This window comes from Mustelus asterias, chromosome 8 (assembly GCF_964213995.1).
Source record: "Mustelus asterias chromosome 8, sMusAst1.hap1.1, whole genome shotgun sequence".
NCBI lineage: Eukaryota > Metazoa > Chordata > Chondrichthyes > Carcharhiniformes > Triakidae > Mustelus > Mustelus asterias.
In genome coordinates this window covers 21,248,200-21,253,801 of record NC_135808.1, presented here as the reverse complement: position 1 = coordinate 21,253,801, position 5,602 = coordinate 21,248,200, and the positions used below count along the sequence as shown (strand labels likewise).

At 46.9% G+C, this 5,602-nt stretch overlaps 1 pseudogene; it reads right to left on the bottom strand.

Moving 5' to 3' along the window:
* Positions 1–4,388: 4,388 nt before the first annotated feature.
* Positions 4,389–4,745, bottom strand: LOC144497675 (large ribosomal subunit protein eL42-like; annotated as a pseudogene).
* Between the last annotated feature and the right edge of the window lie 857 nt (positions 4,746–5,602).

The window sequence follows — 5,602 nt, the reverse complement described above, 5'->3', positions numbered from 1 at the left end:
CACGGAGATGGGGGTAGGGTGTTAGCGTGTATTGGGGATTGGCTATCTGACAGGAAGCAGAGAGTCGGAATAAATGGGTGCTTTTCTGGTTGGCAGATGGTAACTAGTGGCATGCCGCAGGGATCGGTACTGGGGCCTCAACTGTTTACCATTTATATAGACGATCTGGAGGAGGGGACTGAGTGTAGGGTAACAAAGTTTGCAGACGACACAAAGATAAGTTGAAAATTGAATCGTGTGGAGGGCGTAGAAGGTCTGTAGAGAGATTTGGACAGGCTGAGTCAGTGGGCAAGGATCTGGCAGATGGAGTATAACGTTGACAAATGCGAGGTTATTCACTTTGGAGGAAATAATAGCAAATTGGATTATTATCTAAATGGAAAAAAATTACAACATGCTACTGTGCAAAGGGACCTGGGGTCCTTGTGCATGAGACGTAGACACCCAGTCTGCAGGTGCAACAGGTGATCAAGAAGGCAAATGGGGTGTTGGCCTATATCGCAAGGGGGATAGAATATAAAAACAGAGATGTCTTGCTGCATCTGTACAGGGCATTGGTGAGGCCGCAGCTGGAATACTGTGTGCAGTACTGGTTCCCTTATTTGCAGAAGGATATATTGGCCTTGGAGGGAGTGCAGAGAATGTTCACCAGGTTGATACCAGAGATGAGGGGTGTTGATTATGAGGAGAGACTGAGCAGATTGGGTTTGTACTCGTTGGAATTTAGAAGGCTGAGGGGGGATCTTATAGAGACCTATAAGATAATGAAGGGGCTGGATAGGGTAGAGGTAGAGAGATTCTTTCCACTTAGAAAGGAAGCTAGAACTAGAGGGCACAGCCTCAAAATAAAGGGGGGTCAGTTTAGGGAAGAGTTGAAGAGGAACTTCTTCTCTCAGAGGGTGGTGAATCTCTGGAATTCTCTGCCCACTGAAGTGGTGGAGGCTACCTCGTTCAATATGTTTCAATCACGGATAGATGGATTCTGATCGGTAAGGGAATTAGGGGTTATAGGGTTCAGGCGGGTAAGTGGAACTGATCCACTTCAGATCAGCCATGATCTTATTGAATGGCTGGGCAGGCTCGAGGGGCTAGATGGCCTGCTCCTGCTCCTATTTCTTATGTTCTTATGTAGAAAGGATATTATTAAACTAGAAAGAGTGCAGAAAGGATTTACTAGGATGCTACCGGGACTTGATGGTTTTCAGTTAGAAGGAGAGGCTGGATAGACTGGGACTTTTTTATCTGGAGCGTCAGAGGCTGAGGGGTGACCTGACAGAGGTCTATAATATAATGAAGGGCATAGATAAGTCCCAAAGGGAGGGGAGTCTAAAACTAGAGGGCATAGGTTTAAAGTGAGAGGGGAGAGATACAAAAGCATCCAGAGAGGCAATTTTTTCACACAGAGGGTGGTAAGTCTCTGGAACAAGCTGCCAGAGGCAGTAGTAGAGGCGGGTACAATTTTGTCTTTTAAAAAGCATTTAGATAGTTACATGGGTAAGATGGGTATAGAGGGATATGGGCCAAATGCGGGCAATTGGGATTATCTTAGGGGTTTAAAAAAAAGGGCGGCATGGACAAGTTGGGCCGAAGGGCCTGTTTCCATGCTGTAAACCTCTATCCTTCCATGACTCTATAATATGGTTTTCCACCTCTTGTGCGATCGTACTGGCTCACCACGCAGATGAATCGGAGTGATGAGCCGGTAAGATCACACCCAAAGTTTCCCATTGGTTCACAATTCACCAGCCACTTTTTCTGGACGTGATGAGAAATGCGCCCAAAATGGGTGAGACATCTAAATATAATCAGTGAGTCTGGCACGTCTGGTACACAATTGTCCCCCTCACTTTAGTTAAACACCTTGTCGGTGAGACATCATGCTGGTGAGAAAAGCACCTGCTCTATAAAAGTCTGCTTAAGGTGCAGCAGTAGTGAAGTGGAAGTGTGGAAGTGAGTACCACCAAGCACCAGCTTCCAGACAGTGGTGGGGGTGGGGAGTGTCTCAGTCACAGCCATATTGTGGGGTGGGGCCTTGCTTTGGTGCAGTGGTTTGGGGGTTGGTTGGGGGGGGGGGTCATGCCATTCTGGGGGTTCTGAGCTCATGGGGTTGGTGCTGGCTGGGGCCTGGTGTTGCATTCCCCCCTGCTGAGTGAATCCTCGAGTGGCTGCTTGTGAGGGCGGCTACCAACCGACTGATGTCGCCATGATCACCCTTCCACTATCTCCTAAGCAGGCTATCTGGATGACTGCAGACATTCCATCCTGAGCCCCACTAACAGTCACAAGCAGCAGCTCTGCAAGGGAGCTCTGCAGCTGTTAAACGTGACTCTTCACACTGCATGCACAAGCAGTAGTGATGAAGTATTGTGCATGTTGCCACCCAGGCAACGCGCACAATAGCTTCATATTGTTGAGATCTGACGTCCCCATCTCGTCAAAGACCAGGCAGAACAACCTTACAACTTTGAAATATTTGGATGAGTACTTAAAACATCAGAGCATTCCAGGATATGGGACAAGTGCAGAAAAATGGGATTAGCATGTTGTTAGTGGTCCCTTGCCCCTATCCCTTCATTCCCCGTCTCTCTCTCTCTCTCACTGCCCATTCCTCTCACTTCATTCACTGTCTCTATCTTACACTCCCTGACTGTCTCCCTCCTTATTGATTCACCTCTTCACTCCCAGTCCCTCTCACTCACTCAATAATTTTCTCTCTCTCTCACTGATGGGCTCTGTCTTTCTCTCACTTTATGTTTCTGTCTTTCTCATTCTGTCTCTCCACTCCCTGTCTCTCTCTCCCTCTCTGACGCCATGTCTCTCTCACTCCATTCACTCTCTCACTCCCTTTCTCTTCACGGCCTGTCTCTGTGTCTCTCGCTCCAGGCCTCTGTCTCTATCACTTACTACTTCTGCACTGCCATGACTCTCCCTCTCTCACTCCATTTGTCTCTTATTCCCTGTACCTTTCTATCTGCCTGTCTCTTTCTCTCTCTCTCGCTCCCTATCTCTTCACTGCCCATCTCTGTCTCACTCCCTGTTTCTCTGACTGCCTGTACCTGTCCCTTTCTCACTCGGCTCTCTCTACCTGTCTCTGTATCTTTCTCACTCTCTGTTTTTCTGACTGCCTGTCTGTCTCACTCCTTCTCTCTCCCTCTGTTGCTGTACCTCTCTTACTCCATCTCTCTCTGTGTCTGCCTCTGTCTCTCCTGCTACATCTCTCTGACTGCCTGTCTGTCTCTCACTCCTCTCTCTCTCTCTCTGTCTGCTTCTGTCTCTCTCTCTCTCTCTCACTCCCTATATCTCTTACTGCCTGTCTCTACCTCTCTTACTCCATCTCTCTATTTTTCTCTTTCTCACTCCATCTCTGTCTGTCAGCCACTGTCTCTCTCACACATACACTCCCGTCTCTCTCTGCCTGGCTCTTTATCTGTCACTCTGTCTCTCTGACTTCCTACCTCTGTTTCTCTCTCACACACACTCCATCTCTCTTACTGCCTGAAGTCGGTAAATATACCTCTTGAGGCTGGTATGAGTCAAAATACAGTCAGGCTTTATTCTCACAAGCTTGAGGGAGAACCTGACCCCTTGAAAGCGGAAGCCAAAGTTCTCACTGAACACAAGAAGCGTGGACCTTTATACATCAGGATTCCCAATACAAGTCATGAAGCAAAGTCCAGTTAACAGTCCTTGATCATAAATTATAGTTCCTTTCACAGCTTCTGATAGTCTCTGGATCATGGTTAGAGACTATCTGGTATCCTTGGGTCATAAAGCACAATTCTCCTGGTCGTTGTAGCCAAGGTGCGACCTCTGGTCCCCTGCCCTTCCCGCAGTTTTTCCTTTGAAGTGACTGAGTACGAGTGCAGCTGATCCAGTGGGAGTCCTCCTTCAAACGGCCATTCTCGCACTCTACCATTTGGTAGCTGCTTCCTTTGTTTAAATCATACACAAGCCTACGGAAAAAGTAAGACTTACAACCCTACATCTACATTTAACTGTCTGTTTTATCAGAATGATATAAACAAGCGAGGGAACCATGAACAAATGGCTTATACTACTACCAGGAGCAATATAAACAAAGGGGAGACTAGCCATAAGGAAGGGTTATGTTTGTGATACATTCCAGGTACAAAGTTCAACCTTTTAGGTACAAAATACATTGAGTACAAAAGAAAACATTAACCCTTTCCCTTCTTCTCTGTCTGTCTTCTCTCACTCCGTGTCTCTCTGCCTGCCTCTGTGTCTCTCTCTCTCTCTCTCTCACTCCGTCTCTCTCTCTGCCTCCGTCTCTCTCTCTCTGCCTCTCCTTCACTCCCTGTCTCTCCGACTGCCAGACTATTCCTGTGGCTATTCCGCATTGGCATCTTTCATTAACGAGACACAGTTACTTTTTTTTATAACTTTTGATAAATTTTATTGTGAATCGGTACTCCAAAAAAACACAAAGAATGCAGCTTAGAACTGGATGACTTGGCCCTTCCTCTTCTTATCTCCTCCCAGCTCAAAGTGCTGCATCTCTTGATGGCCAGCATTCTCTTTGACCGACAGTTGGGCTCCACACACTCCAGTCTCAGCACAATTTTCTTTGTGGTCTTAGCCTTTTTCCGAAATATAGGCTTTGTCTGTCCACCATAACCACACTGCTTTCTGTCATAACGTCTCTTACCCTGTGCGTATAAGGAATCCTTAAGCAGCATTAACTCATGTGTTTCCCATTCTCCCGGGTTTGAGAGAATAAGAGCCATGTGCACCTCCAAGGAAGCCCGGGTGGAAATACAAATTGTATTTCAAACGTCTCCACGTCACCGGAGATGTCGAGCTGTGATCCACTTAGAGCTTTCCGGAAGCTTGATCACATTGCAGGTGGCGTTTGACAAGCATCTTACAGGTTTTTGTCCATTAAAAAATGAAACTGAGCTTTATTTACATGTTTAATATTATAACTACATCTTCATAACACCGTTGCTTTCTGTGTCTCTCTGTCTGACGCACTGTCTCATCTCTCTCTCTGTGAACGCCAGTCTCTGTCCCTCTCTCGCTGCCTCTTTCTATCTCTCTCTGTCTCTCCCTCTCTCAGTTGTTGTCTAATCTGTTTTTATCAGACCATGTTTCTCTCACGGCCGGTCTCCTCTCTCTCCCACTGCCTATCTTTATATCACTGATTGTCTCTGTCTCTCTCACTCCACTTGTTTCTCTCACTATTTCTAACTCTCTCACTGGCGGTCTCTGTCACTTTGTGTCACCATCTATCCCTGTGTATTATATTCTCTCTCTGTGTGTGAACCTGTCGAGCTGTCACACAGCAGTGACTGCAATGTAAAGGACTTTGTTCAGCACTCTTTGTGTCAGCATTGCAGAGATTGAGAAATTTCCTGCAGTTACCAGCCATTCTCTTCACAGTGACTCCTCCCAGTCATGTTGCCTGTTGCCTAGCACCCGATTTGTTTACACTTCTTACCCAGTGACCGGAACTGAGGAGCCTGCGATCGGAACTAATTGTGAGTGACAATACTGAGGGACTGCAACACTGTCAGAGGGTCTGTACTGAGGGAGTGCAGCACTGACAGAGGGTCAGTGCTGAGGGAGTGCTGCACTGTCAGAG